The sequence below is a fragment of the Zeugodacus cucurbitae genome, chromosome 4 (genome assembly GCF_028554725.1).
Source record: "Zeugodacus cucurbitae isolate PBARC_wt_2022May chromosome 4, idZeuCucr1.2, whole genome shotgun sequence".
Lineage (NCBI taxonomy): Eukaryota > Metazoa > Arthropoda > Insecta > Diptera > Tephritidae > Zeugodacus > Zeugodacus cucurbitae.
Window position 1 is genome coordinate 6890017 of NC_071669.1, and position 19643 is coordinate 6909659.

At 29.5% G+C, this 19643-nt stretch overlaps 1 protein-coding gene and 1 long non-coding RNA gene across 5 annotated transcripts in view; one reads left to right on the forward strand and one right to left on the reverse strand.

Moving 5' to 3' along the window:
• LOC105208614 (uncharacterized) overlaps window positions 1-19643 on the reverse strand; it is a 122059-nt gene that overhangs the window by 42085 nt on the left and 60331 nt on the right. The window contains exon 3 of the long non-coding RNA XR_003752048.2: window positions 3610-3701. This is a non-coding gene — a long non-coding RNA (uncharacterized LOC105208614). The remainder of the gene's footprint in view (window positions 1-3609; window positions 3702-19643) is intronic.
• Window positions 1-19643, forward strand: part of LOC105208625 (cyclic AMP response element-binding protein A) — an 82739-nt gene that overhangs the window by 7729 nt on the left and 55367 nt on the right. The window lies entirely within an intron of this gene.

Sequence of the window (19643 nt, forward strand, 5' to 3'; positions counted from 1 at the left end):
AACAAATTATGTTTTATATGAATTTGTTGCTGCCGCAGCACGCGCAACCATATTTATTTGTTGCCATTGCTATTGTTGCATTTGTTGCTATTTAGAATGAGTCGCGCTCGCTTGCATCCTCTTCATAATACTTGCAGCTATTTTTAACTTGATTACAACATGATTTGCAATGCGCGAAACTCACTGCATTATAGTGTTATATTTGTATATTTATGCTTTTGTTTCGTTGGCATTGTGTATGACGAATGCTCGATTGTCTGAATGAATAGTGGCGCGGACATGATTTCATTGTGCTCGCCAATTATTTGTATTCATAGATAGCTTTTTTCCTCATTTCTTTTTTTCGTTTTAATATAAAATAAATTGAAAATGTGTCAACAATGTGCCATTAATTGCAGCAACAAATCGTAAAGTTTAAGCGGCAAGAAATTGAAGTTGATATGGCTTTTTCTTTAATAAATTCTGTATAGAAAGTAGAAATATTGTTCTCAGACTAAAATTATTTATAGTTACATGGTATTTTTCAACAAAATGACTCTCTCTCTGACTCAACGCCCCTCGAACTCATAGCTGATATATAATCAAAATAAAGTCTTAACATATTGGTAAAGCGTTTGAAATTTACTTCATTTTAATCACTAGTCTGCTTTAGAAGCCGAAAAAAAGCGTTTTTTAGCAATTTTTTTTTAAAGGGAAGGAAATGATTGCGGAAACGGAATTTTAAGACGATAGTGTACTATATTTAAGGCTTAAAAAACAATATTTATTATTAAAAAATATTTAATTTTTTTTTAAAGTTGTAAGTATTTTTCTGGAGCGCCTGTAGTCTGCACTTGTAAATCGGTGCCGTTGATGGAGGTCGTGCGACGTCTGAAACAGTCGAACCACATTTTTTTATTTTTTTTATTTTTGTAAGTTTCTTTATGAACTAAAAAAATACCGAAGAGTTATAAAATTCCAAATTTTTTCGAAGTTTGAAAAAAAACTCACTCTTTTAAGAAAAAAATTGACTTTAAGTTGCAAAACAAGTAGTTTAAATAATACTTTTGTCCTTTTTTAGTACAAATAGAAGATAATTTAATACTGAAGCTAGATCACTTTGGTTTTTTTCGATGGGACATATATTCTTTTTGCTACATATCGCCGGCACCGTTTTCTAACACTTGTGACAATGAAAACTCGAAAAAACGCGCTTTAAAGTTTTCGGTCCAAAAAAATATATGTATATCGCACCTGTTCGACGCTCGGCCACTAAAACTGCTCTAGCTTCGAAAATATGTTGAATTGTCCTGTGGAATTTGAAAGACATATTCTTGGATAGTTTTGGAAGAGATTTTTTGAAGCCTGTAAAGCAGACTACCTACTGCTTTAAAGGTAAAAGATAGTTACCCATTAGATAATGGTTAGTCAATCAGTATCTTTCTTTGATTTCTCACATTATAAAACAGACTCTAGAAACAACCGTGAAATATAGTGTTCCCAAATGGGCATAATTCAAACTTTGAACTTTCAAATTGACTTCAATTTAAATATAAAAGTTAGTTACCCACTAGATAATGGTTAGTTAAGCAGTCTGTTTCTTGGAGATCTATCGTCAAAAAAGGTTTCTAAAAACAACAGTGAACTATAGTGAAAGTAAATATAATTCTGTAAATGAGAGATTGTTAGTATTCCAATGAATTCTAAAATAACACTCTAATGAGAATATATAGCCTGACCAGCAGCGAAAATAATAAAAATAACACCCTCTTCCTTCATTTATAGTAAATTTTGAAATCTATACAGAAATATAATACTTTTATAAAATATAAATACGCACAAAGCGAATCTTGTGATGCCTTTTATTACACAAAAACCAGGAAAAATTCTTCACGTTACAAAAATTTAAAGATTTCCACCACCAAAAGTCTTTCTAAGTACATACATTCAATGTCCCATGCATGCCATGTTCCATTGAGGGAACCTATGAAGCAATTCCCCCACTCAACTACCAACAAACATTACTCGAAAGTCAATAGACCAACAAACCACCAATATGACTTATATACAAGCAAATAGTACAAGGCAGTTCAACAAGTTACAAGTAACATTAGATGATGCCAACCCCGATAAATCAAACATTATAATCAAATAGCACACATTTAATGTTACAATTTCACACATTAATAATGTTTTTGTATGAATTACAACAAACAAATGAAATAATGAAATAAATAGGCAGATATGTGTGTATGTTGCTAAGCACCCCCGAAAACAGAAAAGTGGTTGAAGAAGAAGGAATTGGTGGAGTAGTAGAATATTGAGCAATATATTGAATTAACTATAAATTAAGGATTTCCGAAGCATCTTTGAGGAAAAAACATTGTTATATGTGAGTACAAAAACAACTCTGTGTATTTGTAGTTGTTGTAAATGAATTTTGTATGTCTAATATCGAAGTTACTATATTGCTTGATATAACAAATTGCAAAATAACGTCATTCCTGAAGTATCACTTGTGAGTACCTGCATTGAAGCGTAGAGATAATTAAGCATGTAATGGCAAGTGTTAATCAAATATTTTTTGAACAAATACCAACATTACTCCACAAAACATTCAATGAAATCATAAGTAAGGCAATGAAATTTCCACTTCTAACTGGTATAAACACTAGCTGCTAGCGTTTGTTGACTACATTTTGTTTTCTTTTTTCTCAATCTTTCTTTAATACTACTTTTTTTCGCTCACAAAAATTTAGTTGTTCTTGATAAGAGTTTTGTGTGACATTTGGAAACTTCAAGCAATTGGAAATGAAACTGAACAAACATTATTTTAGATAAGTTACCGCCAAGGCAGCGACTCCAATGTATGCTTTCGTAAGTGAGTAGCTAAGTGTTGCGCCGAAAAATTATATTTATGAATGCCAATATGCTGTCGACACTTTAATTTCTTGATTTTTTGTCACTTCTTACACTCATTCAAAATAATAGAATATGCCGCTCGGCACTAGTTGTTACTCCTCCTACAAGCTTATCGCGGCGGAAATGTTATTTGTATGTTTCAAGAATTCCAAGTTTTCCTCAAAATGTTTCATAACATACACACGAGTATAGCGTGTATTTGTAGTATTTTATAATGACAGCATCCCCACATGGCGGCGTTCAACCGGTGTGTGGCAAAAAATTGAGGAAGAACCTGCTAGATACAGCATTATTATGTTTTTTGGTTGAGATAAGGAACAATTGATTGGAAGTTTTTAAAACACAAAATTGCTTAATACAATAGGTGTAGCTCTAATTGCAGCGCCGTAATTTTCGGTAGAAATTTCTACGAATTTAACGAAACTGTGTAGCGAGGAAATGGTTCGAAAATATCATTGAAATATGAAAAGTGAGCTTTAAATTGAAATTTTATTAATATTTTGACTACAGCGCCCCCTACCAAGTCAATATTGTAATAGAAATACTAACTATTTCGTGTCTAAAAGCAGATTCATAGCTTGATAATAGCAGCTAGTCCATTAATTAAGGAAAATGGGAATCTAAGGAAACTATTCGAAGTAATTTACAAAATTTTCACAACTGAAAGCAATGTGGGATTCTACAACTACTATAAATTGGATTACATACCTGCGTTACAGTTATCTTGGAAACGTTGGATCTACTGTTCCATCTGTGTGCCTGCTATGCAAAGAGCTAAGCTGAGAGGTATTGAGTCTTCTCTGAAAAGCAAAGAAAAATGTCATTTAATAAAAAATAAAACAAAAACGTATCTCAAAAGTTTAAAATCTGAATATAGTGTAGAAAGCCTGAATATTTCGAGACGAATCCAATCAATGTTTGGCGATGACATCACTATTTCTCGAAAGTAAATAATACAAGTTTTCGGGAATTTCTATAAATTACTTTAACACGAATTTGGAGATGCTTGATGCTTGAATCTCATACAGCGGCGCTCTAGACACGCTTCCGACGGGATGTACAAACATACATATGTAATCTTGAAAAGTGTTTCGTTATGGTTTTTGAACTCTGTACACAAATAATGCCGGCAATTTCTCTATATTTTACAACACAATCACAGCTGAATTAAAACAATATTTTTCAACGTTAATCAAGTTGCTATACGAGAAATGTGACTTTTTTTCGACAAATGCATATTTTATGAATATTGATAAGGCAGCATGCGGGACAGTCAGCGTACCACATAGTACAACTGATGGCGAGACTGTAGTCAAATGACGCTCAACGGCACAAACGCACATTTTGGCAGTTGTTATACATATACTATATTATACTATATACAGATATGTATATAAAAAAAATATAAATATAAGCCTGTAGCATGAAATCAAGTGAAATACACAGGAGACATTCACTTGATCACATTTCACGCTTTCGTTGCGGTTCACTGCCTGTACGAGTGTATCAATACAAATTAATATATGAATTTTCATATATTTTTATATGTGCTTTGTGTGTTTTTGTATATATTCAAGTATGTATTGGTGGCTCACTGACTCGCATGTGTTCGTTTGTTTCTAGTAAAAGTATATATAATTCACAAATATATTAATTTATAATAAATTATATTATAAATTAAGTATATCCGTTGTTGTTATTTTTGTCGCTGATTTTTGTCATTTTGTTGCCAATTCCCTTAAAAGCAAAAAAAAATTAATTCGGTTTTTTGCGAGAGTTTCGCGTTTTTAATGCGAGTATTTGGAAATGAAATGGTAATAAATGCAAATTAAACTGAAATTTGAGTAACGAACGCAATGCGAACAGTGGCGCGAAACCACAGTGAATAACAAAAAAAAAGCAAAAAAAAAAATAAAGAAAAAGTGTTGAAAAGAAATAAAAAAATAAAAATATTTAAAACATAAAAAAATATATTTTTCGATGTTTGATTGTAAAATTTTGTTTTTAATAATTCCCTTTTAGATATACATATACATACATATGTATACATGTACTATATATATTAGTAAAAATGGCCTGCATAATTTTTTGGTTAACGCTTTTCAATTTGGTTTGTGCCGCCGCGCTTACATCAGCGTTCGACGACTTCGGCTTATTTTCGAAATAAACAAGTGCGTGTTATTTTGTTTTTTGTAATAAAAATTAAAAAATTTGGTTAATTTTTTATGCATATATGTCGCTATAAATGTGTTTATATAATTTAAATTTTGTTTTTTAGTTAATTCATAGCTTTTTTATTGCTGACGACAACTTAAAATGACCTTTAGATAATGCATATCTATAGACATTCTTATATGAATGTATATTTTTCATATGTAAGCAAAAATGTAATACAAACAAATATATAAGAGAGAAAAAACCAAAAAAAAAAATAACAAAAAAAAATATAATCAAACAAACAATTGGAGAGCAGGCAGACAGCAACAGCTTTTTAGACTTTATACGTTACTTTAGTTAATTCGTCAGCACATAGTACACATGGTTGTATGTATGTATATACTATATACATAAGTAGCTGTCATAAAGATTAGACGCTTAAAATAGTAAAGCAAAAAAACGAGCAAGTCGCGCAAAAAAAAACTAATGTCTACTAATAAATTTAGTATTTGTGTGTATATACTTCAGTAAGTAAATATTTTAGGCGCCTATTGCTCACATGAATACGAAAATAGACTAATAACTCTTTGGGCTTGATTAATTTCTTAGCATCACTTTTATTTTTTTCCAGTCAGTTTAATTAAGGTTTGATCAACTAATTTCTCATTATTTAACTTTTACTTTAAAGAAGCGGGAAAAAATAAACAAAAATTGATTGTTGTAATCTCAATTAGTTTACTAAACGCTTAATGTAACTACTAATTGCGATTACAACAAAAAAAATTTAATATATTGATACACAAGTTAATTTGTTTTGGTTGTCGGTGAAAGGTCCATTAGGGAAACTAATAAAAAATCAAAAGTGAAAACAGCGTGATCACGCCAAAGCTAAGTTAATATTAGAAAACTGAACCAAAAATTAGCATAAACGCCTTATTTGGTAAACAATATCAGCTGCCGTGAAAGTTTTGAATTGTAATTATATTTATATGCGAGCTTAGGGCTTACAAAAATAATCGAAAACCAGATGCAGGCAGCCTAAAATAGATTTTTGTTGAGTTAGTGATTTAATAATAATTTTTTTTTACTAAAGTAATTGAGATTGCTTAGCAGGAGAGTTCAATAAAGCGATACATTGAGATCTATAACTTTCTATGTGATCTATACTTATAAAAGGCATTTTTCATTTCTTCATAAACCATTTGAGAATTACAAAATTGCTGTTGTTAAGTGAATGAAATAGCACAGGATGCACAGAAAAATATACACGAAGGACTATACTTGATTTATTCTGAGATAATTAATATTCGATTCTATGCTGTCAGAGAGTTTCAAAAATACTTATTTTGAAATGCGCGGTTATGTTGAACTGAAAATAATTTCAGTTAAATGAAAGCATTACTATTTTATATAATCTTATTATATTGATTTTATACCCATTTATGAGCTAAATTTGACAAATATATCAATCACCAAATTTAATGACTTCCCAAAGACCCAAAAGACTTTCAAAACTAGTTTTGTAACTAGAAATAGCACAATGACAAAACTAAGGGTATTACAACAGTTAACTATAGTATATATTTTCATTCACCAATTTGGCTAACAATATTTGCGAGTTTCCACCCTTAACTTCAAACGAATACTAATCAACTCAGATATCTGAAAATCGACTACAACTCAACAGCTAGTCAATCATCTTCGGGCATAATTTTTTTTTCCTCTTCGTACATATTTTAGATTTCGGTGAATGTTACTTAATTAACACACAATGTGAGTTTAACGGATATTAATTAAAAATTGTATATTTCCCACATAGCCTTTGAAAGTTTGTCGGTATGTCGGTACAATAGCAACAGCAATTTCGCTTAGCAATTTATTAAATTTATTTCTGGCCACAGTTGGTGGTGATTATACCACCAATATTGCAACTGACATCAACGTTGGCACATCTGAAAGACTTATCGGCAATGCCGCCGCCACAGCCACACAACTGACAAGCACAGTTGTATACAAGCCCAATGAATCCGCTGGTGGCGGTGGTGGAAGAGGTGGTGATGTTGGTTGACCCCAATATGTCTAAAATATTAATTTAAGTTGAAGAGTTGAAGAAGATAGCGAAAAATCAAGAAATTGAAGTTAAAACATACAAAAGTAAACATTTATAAGTGAAGTAATTTTATAAAAAGCAAATGAGTCATCAGACAAGAAAGAAGTGTATGTACAGTTAAAATTGTTGCTTGGCATTCATCTGCACTTATGGGTTGGGTGCAAAGAGTTCAATGAAATATTGCATTTTTTGGAATTACGTAGGTACATATGTGTGTATGTATTTCTCTCAGACATTGAACGCCAAATTGCATATTTTTTCAAATTTATTTTTTTAATTTGTTTATTACTTATTTATTTACATTTTTTTATTTTATTTTAGTTTATTTTTATTTTATTTTTTTATTTTATTTTATTTTATTTTATTTTATTTTATTTTTATTTTTTTATTTTATTTTATTTTATTTTATTTTATTTTATTTTATTTTATTTTATTTTATTTTATTTTATTTTATTTTATTTTATTTTATTTTATTTTATTTTATTTTATTTTATTTTATTTTATTTTATTTTATTTTATTTTATTTTATTTTATTTTATTTTATTTTATTTTATTTTATTTTATTTTATTTTATTTTATTTTATTTTATTTTATTTTATTTTATTTTATTTCATTTAATTTTTTCTTATTCTATTTTATTTTATTTTATTTTATTTTATTTTAATTTATTTTTTAATTTGAAAGTCTGCATATTTTATCAATTTTTTTTTCATTCTTCATCTCAATATTTTGCCAATCGCAAGCAACACAAATACCGTTTAGTTGCACGCACACCTTCTCATAACCTGGAAATGCCACTTATTTTCCCTTTACTTCGAGAGCTTGTGTTGCATTGCATTGCATTGCTTGCGCCTGCCTGCCTACATTACCTACATTACAACATTCACTGCCAAACCTTCAAAGAATGTTGTGAGCGGTAAAAGAGTGGCCTGGCTGCTGTTGTTACCAAGCCAAATCGAGGCGAGGCAAGCCAATTCACAAATGCAACCAGGCAACCAGCCAGCCATTCAACCAGCCAACAACTTAAGCCAAACACCTCTCACACCACCACCACCACCGCCAACAGTGCTGTCTGCCAGATAGTCAAGTCAGCCTGTTGCTGCAACGCCATTTAATTGCCACCACCCGTACCGCAAACACTCCCCCCACCCAACCAATTGCACACCTGAAGTCTCACAAACTCGATGTTGAGGTTGAGAAGCTGCGCGCACGCGCAACAACAATAAATATTACAGGCAACAACAAATTGTATGCAGCGCTGCCGACATTGTAATAGTGAGTTTTCAGTTTGTTGGTTACTTCAATTGTTGCTTTATCTGTTTTTTTTTTTTTGGTTTGTTGTCGATATGGTTGGTTGTTGGTGTTGGCTGCTGTGTGGTATGCAAAAAGTGAATGTCTCTAATTCGCCTAAGAAAACCTGCTGGTTTCGAACCATTGCCGGTTCGTTGTTGCTGCCGGGTTCGTTGCTGCTTTTACGGTGTTTCGTTGTTACTGCTGTTGTTGTTATGGTTATTACTTATATATGCAAGTATTTATGACTGCTGTTGTTGTTGTTGTCGCCTATGGCTTGATTTGACTTTTGCTTGACTGTTGTACTAGTTTTGGCATACTCGTATAGCCGTCGCGTTGTTGTTGTTATTATTACTATGTCGTTGTTGTTGTAAGTATACATTTATTAGTTGTTGTGTGCGGTTTTCTTATTGTAATTGAGTTTTTGCTGCTGTTGTTGTAATTGTCGTAATCTTGTATCGTTTGTTTGGTCTGCTATTGAAAGCAATCCATTGAAGGTGCGCTTTGGAACAGTTAGACCATCGCCGAGTGGTTTCTTTTGCTTGCATTTTTTTTTGCATTGTGTTGCTGTTATTGTTTTTGTTGGCATTTTTAGCAACGCATTTTTTCGCCATTTTGCTTTCGTCTGTTTGGGTTTTGTTTCTTTTAGTTTTCATACTTATTTTCGTGGTACAGTTTTGAAGTTATTTTTGTATTCGAATTCCAGCTGAGTAGCACAGTGAGGAGTTTTGTGAGGAAACTGCATTAATTTATTACAAATTCTTTAGTTGATTATTTTAATTCAAGCTTATTTGATTTCAAGCTTTTCTTTTATAAATAATGACCGATGAAGACAAATTTGAGGTTAATTCAGATTGTAGAGTAAGATCTTATGTAGTCTAGAAGGTATTTTCCGTCTAATTTTTTGTCTGGTTTTGACTCTTTCGTCGAGTTACAAGTTTCAATTTAGTCTATAACTTTCTTACTTTCTAGATCATGGGATCGATGCCGATTTCCGATAAATATAATAAATGTTATAATATTTTTATCAGGAAAACTTTCGAATGAATTTTTTCATCGTAGAGGTTCTCAACAAATATAAAAGTGGCTTAGAACTAATTGAAAATTTGAAAAACTCTATATATTTTTGTCAAGACTAATCTTTCTTGGAGTAGTCTTAACTACTGTTCGAAAAATAAGCTGATTGTTCATATTTATTATGGTTACCAGGGATATTCGATTAGATTTCCAAAATGATACAGTAAAATTGCAGTAATAGGCCTAAGCTTCCGTCATATATCGTTCTAAGTTCATTTTCTAAAGGTCTTTAAAGCTCTTTTCAACTTTTTTATAAAAATCTGAGAGTACCCAGGAGTTCCATTCTCGAATTTTCTCAACAACAATCGCTCTACCAAAATACCTTTTTTATCCCACTGTGTCCAACGCGTCACCCCACGTGATCCATCAACGCTGTTGTAACTACGCTGCCAATGGAATTGACGCAGACTCACACACACACACAACAACAACAAAAGAAAAAAAGATTTATAAAGATTTTGCAAAAATATCCGTAACATTCGCGACTTTTGACGCCTCTTACTATTGCCCAATTAACCCAATTATTTTCATAATTCTTTTTACGATATGACTCAAGATAAAGATACGGAGAGCTATGTGCTGCTTACAGCTTACAGACTGTTGCTACAGTCATATGTAAGTAAGTGAATGTACATATGTGAGTAAGTACTGCAGAAGAATTCTATAAGCCTGGGGTATATACAGAAAAAAGGTAGTTCTGTGCGTGAGTGTGCGGGGAAAAAAAGACTCTGGTAAGCATGTTGTAAGCGATTGCTAGCGGGCATTACAACTCTCATTACCAGTTTATAGTTGATCTTCTTCAACTTGACAACGAATCCACACGTGCATGCCGATACTTAACGCATACATTGACGCATTTTAGTTTATATATCTATATGTATGTATATGTATTGTAATGGGTTTGTGCGTAATATGTACTTGTACTTTAGCCCTCGCGCACAAGTTCGTAAGTCAACATCAGTCATTTATGGCTTAAAGTGCGTCAAAAGTGGCAAACAAATATAAAAAAAATTACAAAAAAAAAAATACAAAAAACACAAAAAAAAAATTAAAAAATAAAAAAAAAATTACAACAAAACCAAAAATATAAAAATAATTACAACAAAAACAAAAAAATTTTAACAAAAACCAAAAACAGCAACAACAAGAATTTCAAAAAAAAAAAATGTTGATGCTGCCACAACAACAAAATCGAAAAAAGTTGTTTTTTTAGTATACATGTTGTTGTAGCAATTGCTTACGCCATATCCGTCGGTACGCTTATTAGTTGTTCTTATTGCTTTTCATTTATTTCGATTTTTTCTTCTTCTTCTTGCAAACACAAACTGATTTCTTTTAATTCACGGTGTGTGTTGTGTCTTTTTATGATTCTTTTTTATTATTTTACTTTGATTTTAACTGCATACACACATACTATATATCTTTGGCTTATTGTCTTTCACCAACTGTGGCGCGTTGGCTGGTTGATTCTTTCCACACATCTGGTTCAGCTACATTTCTACCAATATACATACATATATACTGTATATGTATATATAAATATCTCTGTCTGTGCGTGCGTGCGTTTGCTCTAAACAAGTTGCTTGATTACTTTGCTTTCTTTCTTAATCATATGTTTATTGTATGCGTGTGTATACGTGCATACCTTTCTTTCATTGCCGCTCGACTTTCTTCTCCGCATTGCTACATTCTCTATGCGTTCGATTGATTATGCGATTTGTTAGTGTATTTCGCTGTTTATTTTATTTTATTTTGAATTTTTATTTTGATTTTTTTTTGCGCCATTCACTTTACTTCAATTTCGATTTTGATTTTTCATTAATTTTTAGTGGCATTGTTTTGCAGTCAGCGTCAGCGTATACGGTATATGAAGAATTCTTGATTTCTTCATTTGTGAAACCACGAAATTTCCAATTCTCATCACGAGTATCCGCAGAGTCATAGTAGTATAAATTCATTGTGCTGCTTTTGTAGGTTTCTCTTCTACTGGTTTTTTTCATATATGCGCACACATACTTACATATATGTATTTCATATATAATGGGTTGTATGTGTATACAATTTTGTTATTGTCTTTTTTTTTGTAACTTTATTTCGGGTTCATTGTGTTGCATGTTCGGTATTTTACTATACTGTCTTTAGCTACTGCTACTCTGCCAAACCGCGATCGTTAAGCAATTCTTCGCGCAAAACTTAATTTGTGTGTGACGATTTTCGTGTGCTTTAAACTCAATATAGATGTATTTATGTATGTGTGTTGATTTGTCAATTTGTTGCAATATAATAAATTTACGAGACGTTTTGTTTCGGTCATAAATCTATGGCTGATACCGTTGCATATGCAGTAATTGCATAGAAAAGAATACATAGGTACATACATATATATTATATGAAGCGTCTTCACTTCACCATAGAACCGTTTGCTATTATGTAACTTGTGCTCAATCGTTTGTTACTTTTTTGGTAATTTTTTTCCACACTTTAACCGGAAGGAATTACAACCAAAAATGGTGTTGAAGGAAAAAAATCGGAAATGTTTGAATTTTGATTTCGAAAAGCATACACACCCAAGCACACAAAAATAAATTTATTGAATTTCTTGCGGCTTCGACTTCACTTTCCTTATTTAATAGAAAATTACACATAAATATTTTAGAAATAAATGCGGAAATATTGCGGTACTCTTTGTGACCGGTAGTCCCAAAATAATTTTCAATAGTGAATTAATGCAATTCGTTTACGCCGGCTTACACATGACTCAGCTATTGTGCGTACGAGCGCAATGCAATGCTGTTTGCCTTACAAGTTGCTTTGTACAAAAAAATTTATTTGTGGTAAACATAAAATATGTATTGCACTGTGGTTTATGACACATACGATTTTTCACAAAGTGGGTTTCATGCATTTTCAGCTATAATTGTGATTCAGAATTTCTTCAAGCAAAACACAGTTTCTATTTTTGTATTTGGTTTAATAATTGTTACAATAATAATAATTAGTGCAACATTTTGTGCTAAAACATTGCATATTTCTTACTGAAAAATTATATAAATAAATAAACATTAATTTTATATAATAATTGCATAGCATTTTGCTAAACCCTTATTTCTTAGAATATATGAGCTAATAAACCATATAAAGATAGATAAATTGTATTTCCCCTAGCCAGTAAACATGGGGAAATTCAGTGATATTTTAACAAACATACATACGTACACATACTATAAACTTGTACATCCCATTTGTAAGACTACAAAATAATAAGGTCAATAAGCGATAAGTATATATGTATTAATTCTCCCTGTACTCTGTGAAGTATAATGTTGATTTTACCGGAAATGTTGTCGATTTTGACTATTATATACCAGATTATATATATGTATCTTAGCAACATTTTCTCAATACCTTTTTAACAACTAACCATCAGTTTAATTGATGGTTGGCGTGAAATATTTGTAGTTACAACTATCGGTTCTTTAAAAGATTAAACCATTGGTCCGAAATATTAAGAAATATTTTCTCAATACTTTTCAACTATGTACTAACCTTTCTCAATACCTTTTCAACAACTAACCATTGATAGTTACCGAACAATTTTTATTTACAACTATTTATTCTTTAAGGAATTGCTTCATAAGTTCGAATCAATAAGCAACATTTTTCTCAATACTTTTTCAACAACTAACCGGCAGTTTAAGTGGTGGTTAGCGAAAAATATTTTTAGTTACAACTATCAGTTCTGTAAAATATTGATTTAATAGTTCAAAATAATGAGCAATATTTTCTCAATACTTTTTTAACTATGTACTAACCGTCAGTTTAATTGGTGGTTAGCGAAAAATATTTTTAGTTAGAACTATTTATTCTTTAAAGACTTGATTCAATCAATAAGCAATATTTTCTCAATACTTTTTCAACTACTAACCGTCAGTTTAATTGGTGGTTAGCGAAAAATATTTTTAGTTACAACTATCAGTTCTTAAAAGTATTGAATTAATAGTTCAAAATAATGAGCAATATTTTCTCAATACTTTCTCAATTTTCAGTTACAATTATTTGATATTTAATTACTTGATTAATTAGTTCGAATGAAACGAAATTGCTTCTTGACATTTTCTAAATACTTTTTCAACTACTAACCAGTCAGTTTAAATGGTTGTTAGTGAAAAAGGTCATGGTTTTTAAGTTTGAGATATTCCGCTATTAACCTACAATATTCTAACGACCTAAAATAGTGATATTTAGTACCAAAACTAAATTATATTAGATCATATTTCAATTATAATGAACTCTTCTGCCCATATAATATATGATCAATCACTGCATGAATTATTTAAGCCAACTACATGAATTTATATCAAATTTTTTTTTTTGTTTTTATGGAAATTTTGGCATTAGACTGATATGAAAAATAGCTGTGCGACAACAAGTCAAGTCAACTAAGATAACTTAATAGAAATGTAAACTGCTTGCAGCCCAGTAATTTTACATAAACCCAAACACTTGAAGTCAATATCAAAAATTATGTGCTCAAATAAAAATGTTTGAAATTGAGTAATGACCGTTAGAAACGCTGATTATGTTAACAAGCAACTTCCGTGCATACATATCAAATATGACTTCGGTGTAGCTACGTGATGAAAATGATATATGACAGCAAATGCTACTATATTGATTTGGAAGAAAACACTTAAAAATTAGATTATAACATATGTGAATATGAATTGTCTTTATATTCATTTTCAGAATCATATATCATATACCGATTTCGTGCACACGTCACTAAAGAGAACGTAATGCAATAAATTCTGCATCATAATTTTATAAAATTAAACAAGCATTAAATTTGACACCAAAATGTTATCGAAAAACTTTTTGGGAAAAAAACAATAATAACAATAATATTATTTATAAATATAAATATAATTAATGATAAGACTTAAAGGTGGTGTTAAATAATGCTGCAAAGTGGAAAGTCATTGAGGAGGATTTTTGTGTGGTGATTGTATAAAAACATTTGACTTTGAGAAAATTGTGAGATTTTTTAAGTTCGTATATAACAAAGAAGAATAAATTTTTTATTGTTTTATTTTCTTTTTTTTCAAATTTATTATTGCTTTATTTTTTTTTTAATTTATGAGTTATTTATTTTTAGTTTTGTAACTTGTTTTTCTTGTTAAATTTCTTTGTAATAAAAAACGACCCGCTTCAAATAATTAAATGAAGTCATAAATTCTATTATTGATAAGAAAAAATAATCAAAACAACTTGTGAAAAAACTTTAAATATTTAATCTTCGAAAATTCGAAAGTAATCTTCGAAATACCAGTTGCATGCCACTTCAAGCAGCTGCAAATATTATTGAATGCAAATTCGTTATCAATGCTGTTTGATTAGAATTTTGAAATTATCAAAAACAAAAAAAAAAACAAACCAAAAGTACACACACACACAAACCATTTAAAATCGAAAGTTCTTGAAAGTGATAAATCTTAAAAGTAAAGTCTTAAGTACTGGAAAAAATGGGTTTTATTTACTTTTATTCCCTTCGTGATGGCAAACTGAGGAAATCCCGCAACATGAACTTATATAATTTTTATTGATATGGCGCTCACTTCACTGCTGCTATCAGTTGGCATTGCGCGACCGAGATTAAATTGTTTAATACAAAGAAATCGAATACTCTACCACTAACCTATACACCGTATATACTATATATGTATGTAGGTACTACTGATAATTTCTTATACACCCATATATTACCAATATATAGCGTATGAGTATGTAAATAAGTTAATAATACTTAAAGAGTTGGCGCTTATCAGCATTTATTTGGCATAGCACTTATCATAGTTTATATTATATATGTATATTTCTTATTTTGATTTCGCTTTAATTTTATATGCTTTTTCATAGAGTTATTTAACCGATAAATAATTAAATAACATACACATTTCTATATATATGTACCTATAAGTTGTGCTTGTATTAAAGGTATTGCATAAAAACTCTGCAGAAAATTAAATCACAACAAATGGTTGAAAAAATAATAATCAAAATAATTAAATTAAATGCTTAAATCTTATCTGAAGTTTTGTTATGAAATTTTTAAGCTGATAAGAATGCCGTAGACCTTAAATGATAAGTGGAAGGTGTGCTCGTTAGTCATTAAGCTAAGGCAATAGTTGGTAGCTATAGTTTTAAAATCTTGTAGTGATAATTGAATTCTATTAATAAAATTTTAGCTGGTTAAAATTTGGGAGCTTAAAAAGGGAAGAATACAATGAAAAAATAAAAATGCGATAAAAAATAAATAAAATAAAATAAAATAAAATAAAATAAAATAAAATAAAATAAAATAAAATAAAATAAAATAAAATAAAATAAAATAAAATAAAATATAATAAAATAAAATAAAATAAAATAAAATAAAATAAAATAAAATAAAATAAAATAAAATAAAATAAAATAAAATAAAATAAAATCAAATCAAATCAAATCAAATCAAATCAAATCAAATCAAATCAAATCAAATCAAATCAAATCAAATCAAATCAAATCAAATCAAATCAAATCAAATAAAATAAAATAAAATAAAATAAAATAAAATAAAATAAAATAAAATAAAATAAAATAAAATAAAATAAAATAAAATAAAATAAAATAAAATAAAATAAAATAAAATAAAATAAAATAAAATAAAATAAAATAAATTAAAAAAATAAAATAAAATAAAATAAAACAAAATAAAAAATAAAATAAAATAAATAATATAAAATAAAATAAAAAAATAAATTAAATTAATCGAAATAGCTTAAATTAACTAAAAATTTACTCAAACTCGCATACCAATACCCATATCTTTCCATTTGCTCAAATGTAATTAACTAAGCCACACAAATATCATTTCAGTTATTTGGCTAATTACAACTAAATACCTAAACTTACACACTTATGTATATAAATATCCACACATTTACAACGCTGTTATATTTTTAGCAATAGCTTTGCTTTTGTTACGCTCATGGCGCCAATTAAACAACAATTTTTTGTAAATTACAAACACATTATAAGCGAAAATTATAATAAGTAGCTAGTAGTAAAGCTAATAACTGTAGAGAGCAAGAAGCAAAAAAAAACAACGCTGTGGCTGATGGATAGCATGCAAGCAACTGAAACTAATATAGGAAATACTATTTTGCAAAAGAAGCCATAACAATGTAACGTATACGCCCCAGGCGTCATAAAGCAGGCGTTTTCACAACTATTTGTATTTACAAATATACAACTGTACGGACAGTAAGCCAAAATTTAGCGAAAAGTTATAATTATAAAAACTAAAAATATAAAAATTATATTAAAAATTTTCGAGAATATTTTTTTTCAAATTTTTTTGTTTTTTTGAACTAACAAAAAATTTCAAAATGTTTATTAATTTATTTTATTTTTATAATTTTTTTATATTTCAAATAATTATTAATTTCTTACTTTTAAACAAACTCTTCAACTGTAAACATAAAAATTTTATTAAAAATTTTCGAGAATATTTTTTTTTTAAATTTTTATGTTTTTTTTGAACTAACAAAAAATTTCAAATGTTTCTTACTTTTAAACAAAATCTTCAACTGTAAACATCTTTTTGTTAACCCAAATTGTTTGCTGGGTTATTCTTGCAACAGCAAATATCTTCATAAATTTTTTAAGAGTTTGCTTTTGTACATTATATATTACAGTATTTTTATAAGTAAAAGTTTTCTCTACTCATGCTTACATGCATATGCCTGAATGCGCTCACCCACCCCACGGCGTGTAACCGGTTACTTGTTGCACCTTGTTGAAAAAAATGTTGCATGCGGAACAAAAGAAATAGTTTTGATCTTGTGTTGCGCTTATTTTCATATTTAGTGCATGCATGTAGTTTTTATGTGTCTATTTACTAAAGTAAGTCATTGCACTAGCTATGTGGACTAGTTTCAACACTAGTTGCGAAGGAAATATTTTTTTTTATATATCTTATATTTAAAAATTATTAATTTGGCCATAATTTAAGAAAATCAATATTTTTTCAACTGGTCGGAAAATAACTAGTTGGTAACTAGTTTGACACATTTTTTGAAAAATTGCTATAATTAATTTTCAAACTTAAATTTGACATTTTAGGCAAAAAACAAGCAATTTTAAAACTCACCCTAAAGTAACTAATTGCGAACTGGTTTATAATGAACTAGCCAAATTGTAATTTGTTATTTAAATTAAATGAGCTATATGAAATTACCAATTAAAGGGTTTAAAGAGATCTCAAACTGTGTAATTTCCTACTTTTTCATTGCAATCACACAGTGTTTAATAAGTAATAAGTCCACAAAACACCAGTTAAAAAGCTTTGAACTTTTAAATAAATACTTTTACTGTACTTATATACCCCATTGTGTTGACTCTTTACAAAAATCTAGTAAATATGTATCTACGCTTAACTAGGTTAGCTTTTTTTGCGAGAAAAATTGCTCAGTCATGTCTAAAGACATACATACACGTAAGTCTGTATGTGCGTATGTGCAAAGAAAAGCCGGGGCTTTTGAATTCATATAGGCGCATTACGCTGTTTGTAAGTTATCAAAAGATTGTTATTATTTGCTAAACGCTATTTGCGTTGAAAGGCTTGTCATTATAACGGATTCGCCTACAGTTGTGTGTGTATTTGAGCTTAAGATATTATATGGTGGTATGTATGTATGTATATAGGCAGCAAGCAGCACGTGTAGCTGCAGCTGAATTATATAGTTGTATAAATAGTGTACTGTGCATCAGCTGACCGATTTTTTCTTAATATTAATAATCTTTTATTATACAAGCGAATTTATCACTTAAGCCAGTACTTTCCACACTAATTATAACTGCATTATTTAATATTTATAATTTGACTTCTTCTCGCCCTAATGTCAACGGTGTATGTATGCATATGCTATTTCCTTTTAATACAATTATATACATAGATGGACACCCAAGTGTATGTTTCTTTTATTTAAGCACAGTAGATACCTTATTTGTTCATGAGCGTTAATAGAGCTTAGCGTCTGCTCCGACTGCCTGCAACTTATACTTCTGAGCATTTACTAACTACAACAATATATACTTCATGTATTTTTGTTGTTGTTGCTGTGTGCTAGTACTATCAACTTTAATCGCTTTGTTGACTGTATGATGCGGCAGGTCTAATGCGTAAAACTTAGTCAGCAATTAGCAGATTTATTAGCATTAAATGGCAAAAAATCAGCACAATTACTACAGTAAATGGGTTAAAGTAGCGCTGACTGGTAGGGAAGGTGTTAAATTTAGGCGAGATTTCGCACGAAAGCGGAGTTGTTGTGGAAAGTTAAGTGAAAAGACAAATAAAAAAATGAAAAATAAAAAAACCGCTTATTATTATGAAAAGAAAAAAATATTTTTTTTTGCTTTTGTTGCAAGCGCTTAGTATGAGCCACAGTATTATTAAAATTTTGATAAATTAAATTTTAATTTTTTTTACAAATTATGCCCACAAAACCATCAATAAAGATTGGCGCATATTTTTAGCTTGTTGATTAAGCAACTTTTTCTTGGAACTCAAAGTCTATCTATACTTTTGCATACCCCTTATGGTGAGCTTGGAAGATATCTTTATGTTTTGGCAAAATAATCGCACGTTAATTGATTGCGAGGCATGTCTTAAAATTAGTCATGCAAAGGGAAATAGAAAAAACTTTATAGAAAGTAGTTGTTGATATAATTACAACAACAATGTTGTTGTACATTTTTGCTTAATTTATTTATATATACATGTATATGATTTATTAATCTATTTATAAATTATTTTTTATTACCAAAAAAATCCCCGTCTATCTTTCACACTACAAATTTTGTTGTAGATCACCTTTGTGTTCTTCAAGTGCATGTCTGGTATGCGTCCAAACTACATATTTACAAATAACTACAAGCATAACACTCATAAAACCCTACAATCACATATACACCTTGCGCTCTTTGTAGGTCAGTTAAATTCCTAAGCGTCATCGCTGAAATATTCAACTGTTACGGTTTAACACTTAAGCTACTATTTAGTCGCTTGTTT